The 12,184-nt window shown below is 42.7% G+C and overlaps 1 pseudogene; it reads right to left on the reverse strand.

Annotated features, from left to right (window-relative positions):
* Positions 1 to 5,580: 5,580 nt before the first annotated feature.
* LOC104943773 (dynein heavy chain 12, axonemal-like) lies at positions 5,581 to 11,045 on the reverse strand (annotated as a pseudogene).
* Positions 11,046 to 12,184: the final 1,139 nt, after the last annotated feature.

Genomic DNA, 12,184 nt, shown 5'->3' on the forward strand with positions numbered 1-12,184 from the left:
TGCATCTACGCACTGTACCACACACACCTACACACTGTACCACACACACACCTACACACTGTACCACACACACCTACACACTGCACCACACACACACATACACACTGTACCACACACACCTACACACTGTACCACACACACACCTACACACTGTACCACACACACCTACACACTGTACAACACACACACCTACACACTGTACAACACACACCTACACACTGTACCACACACACCTACACACTGTACAACACACACCTACACACTGTACAACACACACACCTACACACTGTACAACACACACCTACACACTGTACAACACACACACCTACACACTGTACCACACACACCTACACACTGTACCACACACACACCTACACACTGTACCACACACACACCTACACACTGTACCACACACACACACCTACACACTGCACCACACACACCTACACACTGTACCACACACACACCTACACACTGTACCACACACCTACACACTGTACCACACACACACCTACACACTGTACAACACACACCTACACACTGTACAACACACACACACACCTACACACTGTACCAACACACACACCTACACACTGTACCACACACACACCTACACACTGTACCACACACACCTACACACTGCACCACACACACACATACACACTGTACCACACACACACCTACACACTGTACCACACACACACACCTACACACTGTACAACACACACCTACACACTGCACCACACACACACCTACACACTGCACCACACACACCTAACTGTACCACACACACACCTACACACTGTACCACACACACACCTACACACTGTACAACACACACCTACACACTGTACCACACACACCTACACACTGTACCACACACAGCTACAGCTCCTAAAGCATAATCAGGCTACAGCCGTTGTGTATTTTATTGCGTGAAGCACTAAATGGTTTTAGAAAAATATCGACTCTTTGTTTGCAGATATCTACTAAACTAAAGCAGATACAGAGAGTAGGCCTGTTATACTGAGTGATATATATTATACACACTGCTCTGCTTTCTGCACGGACCTCACAGCTGTTCTCTCTGGAAACATCGCGTCGCCATGAAAGCAGTTAATAAAATAATATCCAGGGGATGCATGCAGAGCTGTGATTGGCTGAGATAAGTTCAGCCGTGCGTCACGACTCTTTGAAACATCTCTGTTCCCGGAAATGCATCCACGAAGGAGACGTGGAGGACCCATCAGTGTATCCTCGGTTAGAGCTCCTCCATAGAGCCTCCTCTCTCTCGTCTCTCCTCTCTCCTCGGTTAGAGCTCCTCCAGAGAGCCTCCTCTCTCTCGTCTCTCCTCGGTTAGAGCTCCTCCAGATAGCCTCCTCTATCCTTTCTCCTCAGTTATAGCTCCTCCAGAGAGCCTCCTCTCTCCTCTCTCCTCTCTCCTCGGTTATAGCTCCTCCAGATAGCCTCCTCTATCCTTTCTCCTCAGTTATAGCTCCTCCAGAGAGCCTCCTCTCTCCTCTCTCCTCTCTCCTCTCTCCTCTCCTCTCTCCTCTCTCCTCGGTTAGAGCTCCTCCAGAGAGCCTCCTCTCTCCTCTCTCCTCTCTCCTCTCTCCTCGGTTAGAGCTCCTCCAGAGAGCCTCCTCGATGCTCGATCCTCGGTCCTCGAAGTGCATTTTGAGAAATGAGATGTCCTTCAACATGGTGCGCTGAAATTCATTTCCGGGTCACTACCGGAGGTCCGAGGAGTCGAGGAGTCGAGGAGGGGGATTTGATGAAATGAGAAAGGTCCTTGTTGTTGTTGTTGTTGTTGTTTACTTTCTGTGTTTTTATTGTTAACAACATGGTTATCTGCTCTCTTGCTGTGTAATACCTGCCCACACTGCGGGACAAATACATCAACCCTGATTCATATTAGAAATGAAAACATCCCATAATATGCTCCTCTCTGTTCTGTATCACCTCTATAGTGGGCCTTTCTTATTTCTCTCATTTCCTCTCCTCGCCTCCTCGGTCCTCCGGTAGTGACCCGGAAATGCACAACACCAGTTATGATGCTCCAAATATCTGGAACAAACTCCCAGCAACCTGCAGGTCCGCTGCAACTCTGACTACTTTTAAATCCAGGCTGAAAACTTTTATTTTTGTCGCTGCTTTTAATTGAAACTGAGCCGTTGTGTTCATCAGTAAATTGGAGCTTCTGTGTGAAGTATTCATATCTTAAACTGCACTGTAACTTTTTATTCATGTGATTTTTATTTATGTATTTTTTCTTTTAATGTTTATTTTATTATCTTTTCTTTTAATTACTGTTTTTAAATGCCTTTATCTTAATGTCTTTCATTTTTGTAAAGCACCTTGAATTGCCTTGTGTTGAAAGGTGCTATATAAATAAACTTGCCTTGCCTTGCCACAGGTTGGGAACCGCTGCTCTACACTTTGTTTAAACCTGCTTTACGCCTCGTAAACACGGTCCGGTTGGAGACACTTCCATTCACTCTCTGGTGCAGTGACATCACTCTCTGGTGTGGTGACAACACTATTTGATGGTGTGACGTCACTCTCTGGTGGTGTGACGTCACTCTCTGATGGTGTTACGTCACTCTCTGATGGTGTTACGTCACTCTCTGGTGTGTTGGCGTCACTCTCTGATGGTGTGACGTCACTCTCTGGTGGCGTGACGTTACTCTCTGTTGGTGTGACGTCACTCTCTGGTGCGGTGACGTCACTCTCTGGTGAGGTGACATCACTATTTGATGGTCTGACGTCACTCTCTGCTGGTGTGACGTCACTCTCTGGTGGTGTGACGTCACTCTCTGCTGGTGTGACGTCACTCTCTGCTGCGGTGACGTCACTCTCTGGTGGTGTTATGTCACTCTCTGCTGCGGTGATGTCACTCTCTGGTGGTGTGACGTCACTATTTGATGGTGTGACGTCACTCTGATGGTGTGACGTCACTCTCTGCTGCGGTGACGTCACTCTCTGGTGGTGTGACGTCACTCTCTGCTGCAGTGACGTCACTCTCTGGTGGTGTGACGTCACTATTTGATGGTGTGACGTCACTCTGATGGTGTGACGTCACTCTNTATGTGTTGCATTGAGTTGTTGTGCTCTAATGTTGTCTAAATGTACTTGTATGTTAATGTTGTAGCCTATACTATGCTTCGCATAACCAACACCCGATGTCCTCTACAAAGGATACACAATAAAACAAAAATACAAATGTTTTTGTTAGTCATTATGTTTATACCACCCTAAAGACTGGTGTGATCAAAAAGAAAAACGAAATTTGAAACCTTTTTTTTCTGGGTCACAATTTAGACAATGTTATTGTTTATCATGATGTATTTCAATTAACATATCAATCAAAATACTTTATTAAACCCAGGGGGAAATTGTGTTTGGTGCCAGTTACACCATATTAAAATAAAATAACTATTTATATAAACATAAGTTGATGAAAATAGCTTGAAGCCACCAGGACACATCATCTTAGGCACGGTATAATGACTAAGGTACGATTCCATTGAAAGATCATTATAATATTAGATGATTTCCCATGCTTTAATCTAGCAAATAGTTTGTTCATAAATATAGATTCTGTATTGCATAATCTAAAAACAAAGAGAAAGACTGTGATCATGATTTGAATAATATTACACTAAATGCGTGTTGTGTCCACACGTGTAAATCCACATGTCTGGTGGATTTCTGCTTAGTTATACAGTTAATCTAACATGACATATTGCCATACATATCGAGCAGGTTCATCTAGCTAGCAGCTCCATTTGCAGACTTACTGACTGAGGAAAAAAAGGACGGCAATGTAGACTACTCTCTGAGGCTTTTTTGCATGAACAAACAGAAAGGGAATACAACTATGAGCACTGAGCACCACCCAGTGGTTGTTTTGAATTGAAAGCTCTTATTAAGAACAAACACAAACAATTAAGAACTGTGGCTGCACAAGAAAAGGGAAAACACATTAAAATGCCTGAAGCTTGTATTTTCCGTATATATGATGAGATAGACGAATATGTTATGGGAAAGGGACCCAATAAGTTCACCGTCTTTATTTGCATTTATAGTGCTTATAACTTAACCAATATTTGTGTATAATGAATCAAACGACAATGTCATAAAGATGTCACTTTATAGATGCTTATAGCTAGTTTCATTAGGACATTGTAAATGACAGCGAGGTTCGTTTCATTAGTAGCTGTTCGGCACACCATTTTACTGCTTTGGTTCAACTTTATCTCTCTCATAGTATCATTTTTCAGCAAAACAAAGCTCGTAAATCTCGCTGTAAACTACCTGCTCAGCACCAAACGACAGACAGACGGAGTTAGCAGCTAGCTGGAGAACAAACTAGAGGAGCATTTAGCAGCTGAAGTCCTTGCTGAAAAAAACAGCTTAGACCAATTTAGTTGGTCAACCAGCCTGACCAGCTAAGTTGACCAGCCTGGCTGGTTTAGAGGGGTTTTGGACACTTTAGCACCAGCTAAACCAGCCACCCTGGCTGCAGCTAAAAAAAACAGCATAGCCCAGCATAGTATGCTGGTATGCTGGGCTGGTCACCAACATCCATCTATCACCAGTTTATGTTTAATAATAGTGTAGGACTGCAACCTTGGTTGCAGTCCTACACACACACACACACACACACACACACACACACACACACACACACACACACACACACACACACACACACACACACACACACACACACACACACACACACACACACACACACACACACACACACACACACACACACACACACACACACACACACAGTAGACGGGAGTCTACTGTGTGTGTGTGTGTGTGTGTGTGTGTGTGTGTGTGTGTGTGTGTGTGTGTGTGTGTGTGTGTGTGTGTGTGTGTGTGTGTGTGTGTGTGTGTGNCAGGACTAAAACCACCAGACTCAAGGACAGTTTCATCCCACAGGCCATAAGACTATTTAACGCCTGAGCTTGCACTATTTTAATGGTTTGGACTATTTTAATTTCTATACAAATTGGATTATTGTTATTGCACAGTTGAGGAACCTGTGACCTAAGTTTTTCATTCATTGCATAACTACACAGTAGTTATGTATATGATGTGACAATACACTTTTGAATCTTGAATCTTGAAAATGTAAACCTTTATTAGTCGTTAAATGTATATCACCTCTGTCTAGCTTTGTGTTTAGTTGTTTACATCAAGAGCAATTGAAAACCAAATTCCTTGACATTGATATTGGTGCAGGTGGTTGAAGATAGTTAAAGCCGCACCAATCAGTATTATTATTTTAACAAAGAACTGTTAGTCTGTAAATAACAACAAGGCCGGGGACCCTCACGGACACCACTCAAATCTCTTCCCATAGACACACATGTAAAAGCACACATTTCATTTTGGATGTAATGTTCTTCGTTTTTCACAGTAAGCAGCCGTTTTCTTAATATATTTTTCTTTTTTTATATATTTATGTTTTTTAATTTAATTATAATTTGTATTGTATTTTTCTCTTTATTTTAATGTATCAGCTTGTGTTGATGTATTCACCATTATTCCCTAATTTCCAAATCTGTTAGTTCCTAGTAATGTCGATGCTGCGTATGACAGACAGTCATGATAAAGTCCGTCACCATGGTATCTTTGATAACAGTGTCAGTCCATCCCTCGTAGTCATCAGGGATGTGGGAGCTGTTACCGTGGGGACAGTCAAAGCAGCGCTACATCATAACCGTAGTTACACAGCATCCTGAGCACCACCTGACACACAAAACAGCAACATGTGTGAACTTACATTTGACAAAATATTTGAGAAAAAATCAACACTGAAAAAACTGAATTGTGACTTTAATTAAATGTATTATGTCAATAATGTCTTCATGACTGTATCAGGTGAGTCGAAAGCCATACTCTTAAGTTGAAATACTAAATATTAGATTCAACGTTATAGTATTGCTTTCAACTTACCTAATACAGTTATGGGAAATGTATTGATATGATACATTTAATTAAAGTCAATATTTAAGTTTTTTAAGTGTAGGAGTGACAGATTATCTCGTCTTTGAGGGCATACTGCAGCGCTGAGGGGAAGTGAGTTGTGTTTACTTTGCAGTAATAGTTGACGTTGGCTCCATACCTCAGCAACAGGTTTATCAACTCATAGTTGCCCACGCGCAACGAAACCTTAAAGACAAAACAGTCCGACTGGCACATCAACTAACATTGGCATCACTGGTGGGACAACCTTTTGATGAACAGCATTATATTAATCCCCAATACTGTGCATCGAATCCGGTTGTAGCTTTGGTTGCCAGATATGATCATTACAATGGCAACAAACCTGGCAACCTCACTGTGAATACAAGACTTACAAAAGTTTCAGTATGTAAAAAACCCATTAAAGCTGCTCTGTTTGTGTGCAAATTAAACTATCTTGATATGATTCAGTGCTGCGAGAATGAGTCCTAAAATCAGGAAATTAGTTAGCATTTTAGCACTTCTGGTTTCATCAAATTTCATGTTATTTTGGTTAGATGCCAGAAAAACGATTTCTAGGAAGCTTTGTAGGTGTCTTAAAAAAGGGAGGTTGCTTGCAAGTTGCTAAATTTGACTTCGGAGGTTATTTAAACGTCACTAAGTGGAACACGGAAAATCATTTACTCTCTATTTTACCTTCACAGGTAACGTTTATTTTGTTAAAGTTGTAAACAAGCAAGAATTAAATGATATGTTGGAAGCTTAGTGGAGTAGAAGTGAAGTGTAGTTTAATTATAGCCTCTCATTCACGTATAACTTCTGGCAATTGCATTTATACTTTAACAATCAATAAACAGGTGTTCATATGTTGAGATTTTCCAACTGGGCAAAAAAAAAGAAATGTACACTGACCTGCAGCTCTCAGATTATCAGACACACACACACACACACACACACACACACACACACACACACACACACACACACACACACACACACACACACACACACACAGACACCAGACACTACCTGCAGACATTTGATTGGGTCTTGGTTGGCCATGGCGCCGGCCTCCAGCAGCAGTTTGGCTGACGGCACGTCATTATTCAAGACCGTGAAGTAAAGTGCCGACTTCCTCCCGTCGTCATAGCTACGCTGAGCCCAGGGATGGAGCATGTCGTTGAGGTCAAACCCCGCATCCAGCAAGGCCTGATGGGAGTTTGCGAGGAACAGAAATACAGGTGTATGTAAAACACTGCAGTTTACTAGTAAGCCATTGTATTTAAGTCATATTTCAACACCATGCCCATGAGAACACACACACACACAAACTGACACACACATACAAACCTTGATGCAGTTTGCCTGTCCTCCTGCAGCAGCAGAGTGTAGAGGATTTATCCCGCTGTCAACGACTTCCCCCTTAGAAGTGACTGGAATCAGTAGATTTAAAACCCTGATACACACACACACACACATTTAATTGATCTGATGTTAGAGGTTTTACATACTTGCAGAAAAGCCGGACAACATGTCCTCTTGTAATATGATGGATTAACATTTACTGCAGGTGTCCTCTGTGTGCGGCGCGGTGGATCGGCATGTGTCCCATGTTTTCGGCCACGTTGGCGTTGGCGTCAGCGCCGTGTTCCAGCAGCAGACTGATGACTGCCGGGTCTCCAGAAGCAGACGCCTCATACAGGATGGAGGCCTCGTCCTGCGCCTGGGACAGGACATCCGCCCCTGCAGGACAGAAATCAGAAGGGAATTAAGCACAAAAAATGAAAGATAATTTGTAAAATACCTACTTCATCTATGCCCACCTCAAAATCAAATCAACTGCATTTTACAAAATCAAATCAACTGCATTTACACATACAATACAATATACGATATTATATTGTCTGTGTATTGTATTGTATTGTATTGTATTGTAATATAAGATACGATACAATACTGTATCGAAGAAGAAGTCTCTATATGAAAACTAAATATGATTTCAAATAGTATTAGAATATTAAATATATATAATGAATACAATTCGGATTTCAGGACTGTTTAATTTGTTATGTTGTTGCTTTGTTGTGTTTTCTTTGTCTTTTATCCTTTGAACATGTGGGAAATAAGTGTTTAGTATAGCACTTTGGACACTTATGTTTCTTTGCCTGATAATCCATAAATAAAATCAATTAATAAATCAATCAATCAAAATTGCTCAAACTCTAATCTGGATATTGGAAGTTTGAATATATTCATATTCAAATAAATATGTATATAGAGTGATGCTGCTCCCTCACCTCTCCTCAGCAGATTCTCCATCACCTCCAGGTGTGCGTTCTGAGCGGCCAGAGCCAGTGGAGTGAGCCCGTAGTGGCTGCGGGGGTCCGGCCGCGCCCCCGCCTCCAGGAGCCGGGTCACCAGCTCCACGTTACCCAGCCGAGAGGCCCCGTGGAGCGGGCAGCGGCCGTGCAGACCCTCCTTGTCCACGCTGGAGCCCTGAAGGAGCAGCAGCTGCACCAGGTCAGCACGGCCCGAACGGATCGCTGCACAAAGACACCGCTGATTTATGTGTGTTTTATTTTTTCAATGAGCTTAAATAACATGTATTTTGTATCCTCCTTATGAAAGTAATTAAGTACATTTACAACAAGTACTGTACAATTGCACACATTTCAGGTACTGTTAGCTTTATTTCAGTATTTTGTCTTCATGCTTCTTTCTACTCCACTACAATTCAAAGTCAAAGTCAAAGTCAGCTTTATTGTCAAAATTACTACATGTGTTATACATCCAGAAATCTTGAGATACCGTTTCCCGCAGTCCCACAGTGTGATAATACTTTTGCTTTTCAATGTTTGCCATTTCAAACCATGAGCTGGTTTAAATAATATTTTCCTTGATTTACAATATGTTCTCATTTGTTTTATCAGTACAGTTTTTAAGCTTTTGTGCTTTTCTTTGCCATAGTCCACTTTGGACTATATGAAATATTTCAGGATTGCACTTTTAACTCACTTAAAATGTTCTCACTTGCTTGGTTTCAAAACATAACAAATGCCATAATCTGTTCATTGGGGACCATCAATGCTATTTTTCATTGCTGTTGCCGGCCACTATTGCTCATGTAAACCTACTACTGCTGCGCCCCCTGTAATCTCAGATGCACCCTGAGTCATTTTGTTCTGGACCCGGGCCGGTACATGGCCATATACTAAACAAACTACAGAGCCCATTCCGTGTCCTGTTATGGTTTACTTCCTCTCTGCCTTCTTCTGGTGATTTATCTGACGTCCAGCGCTCCGTCTTTTAACCTCTTTTATTTTCTCTTTCTGGATCCTCCTTAGCAAACCTTCATTATAGTCCTTGACAGTGGTCTGTACTGTATTAACAACGTGTCACATGTTAAGAATTTACAATCAGAAGCGAGTATTCAACTAAGCCGTGTAATACAAGTTGTTAGTAGCCTTAATGGCCTACACAGTTGTTATGCTATACCACATTGCCCTTTACTGGATGTATAATGAGCTGCACTAAACCACATTTTAGCATTTAAAATACCTAGCCATTCTTTTTCGGTTATTTTGGTGAAAGTAACTCAAAAATAACTAAAAAGTAGTGTAACTCATTACATTTCAGAGACAGTAATATTGTAATGTAACATATTACTTCAAAAGACAGTAATAAGTAATATGATGATATATAGTACATTTATGGTAAGTAACTTGCCCAACACTGGATGTTGGAGATTATGGCCTGTGGTGTCCATTTAGTGCATCATGGATGTTGCCCCTCGTTTCTTGTTATGTGATTGTGATGTGCTATATGTGACATGGACTTGTATGTAGTAAACGTGTGTTGTTTATTGTTTAATTGAATCTACGTTGTCCTCATCCTTTTTATTTTATCTTTCTTTAATAAGCTAATGCTGTTAATATATTGTGATTTAAGGGTGTGGTTTAATCTGGCTGTGGGACAACAGGCTGGGTAATTAGCCATGTCGGGCTAAAGGCTGCTCACAATTACTGTTTTTGTGGACAGTTCATCATATGATAGAGTGGGGCCTGGGCAGACAGCGCAGTATGCGAGTGTGCGAGACCTGACAGACTGCCGACCACATAATCACCACCCTGCTGTCCCTGTACAACCTCCTTCAGAGGCTGGACCTCTTCCATGTGGAGACCAGAGACTGAGAGCGTGGTTGTGACACTGAAGCCTGGACAGTATGACGACGATACACGAAACTAGACGAGGAGAGAGATGGGGACGTGTCCCAGCGAGCACTTATAAATAAATAAACTAACAAATCTTAAACTAACACTAAAAAACTAAACTAAACAAGCATTCCTATAACGAGGGGTTATTGTATTGGTAACCCTTGTAATTATATAAGCAACAGGCGGACGCCCCTTACTGGACCATTCTATGGTGTAATACTACCCCTTGATCATATCGATGCAAGCAATTCATCACTGAATTCTGATAACCTGTAGAATCAGCTCCGGGGCTGCCTACCTAAATGCGCTGGCGATCCCACCGATGTTTGCCTACTGTACAGCTTTCCCGGGTCACCCTGCCCCGAAAGCACACAAACAGCTGTTCAAATGCGTCTAAGGGCCAGCCGTGCGCTCCACATAACGCATGCTAGGCGCCGCGGTTACACACGCCACCTGGACAGAGGAGTGCTATAATTTCAGCTCCCTACGGCCCCGCTGTATGGGTGGAGATTAAAGCCCCCAACTAATAGCCCTTTGACCTGAACGTTTACTCCTTTGGCTCTGTGGGGCCACAAAGGAGGGGGTTTGGTCTGAGTCTCGCACCACGCACCAGGTCGACCCGGATATCAACACAGCAAGGCTCGGTGTGCCACCCCCGTAGAGCGGCTTTAACATGGACGTTCTTGGGCTGACGTTAAGGCAAGTAGCAATGCTGTCTTCCATGACAGTGCTTATCAGGGAGGAGAGGCTCAGAGGCTCAATATGGTTTCTGTGACCAGAGCCATCGAGCACCAGCTGCAAGGTCCCGCAACTGCGGGGCCGGAAGGCGTGCACTACTGGGGACATCCTGAACCCCCCGTAAGAAACCGCAACATTAGTGGCTGAACTAAAGGCGCGCCGACCAATACCCACATGGCAGGATGAGGATGGCATGCTGCATACACTTTCACTGTGGGAATGAGCAAGCCTCTGTCCACCAGTTTAACTGTAGTATAGACAGCAAATCAGATGCCCAACTCCACAACGATAGAGGCTCTATTTTCCGCTCCTCACACCATCGCTGGAATCCCAGCCACTTGGCCTGTATATGCGCATTTCCACTGCAGGCCTCGCATCGGACTATAGTACGGTAGTGTGTTATGGCTGGTTATGGCCCGGTTTCATATGCTGAACTTCTCATATCTAGTTTAGGAGCTGGGGCTAGTTAATAACTTATAGTAACGCTCCATGTAGGCTGAGCGTGTGACGTCATCTTCAATGAGTTCACCCATGAAATAACAACATCCAGCCGTGAGGCTGTTAGTACACTCAAGGTCACAGCTCCTCATATTCTGTTCAGAAAAACTAGACAAAAGTTAAAACATAAAAAACCATCAGACTGTCTGTGTTCTATGGTGATTAATACAGTTCGCTGGTATTTATTATATGTTCGTTTGAGGCTGTAGTTGTGAGTGTGGACGGTCGGACGCATATATTGCGTTAGCTTAAGCGATCTCCATAGATCATATCAAATCAAATTTCAAGTTTTATTATATAGCACATTAATATAGTGTTTTGGGAATTTATGGTCAAGCTCATAAGGCTGTACATGATAATAAAATATACCCTACAGAAAGACACTTATACAGCATGACAATAACATCAGCACAGTTTGTGCGAGATATGCGAGTATGAGAAAACGACAACACTCTGTCCTTAGACCCTCACATCATACAGGAAACACTTCCGGAGAAAAACCCACAGTTTAAAGCGGAAGAATTGGGAGCCCCAACCTCAGGTGAGAGGCAACAGAGGAGGGATCCCCTCTCCCAGGATGGACAGACAGTTGCAAATAGATGCCGTGATGTAAATCGAAAAGATACATACATTTTAACAGCGTAAGGTAGACCGAGATGTTTGAGGAATGCATGTGTCTGTAATATGGAGGTGATGCGTATCACATAATTTTAAAAGGTTTGTTTCGTCCGATCTGCCGTCTGTCGTAG

Source organism: Notothenia coriiceps, unplaced genomic scaffold (genome assembly GCF_000735185.1).
Source record: "Notothenia coriiceps isolate Sejong01 unplaced genomic scaffold, NC01 NC01_scaffold00006743, whole genome shotgun sequence".
Taxonomy (NCBI): domain Eukaryota; kingdom Metazoa; phylum Chordata; class Actinopteri; order Perciformes; family Nototheniidae; genus Notothenia; species Notothenia coriiceps.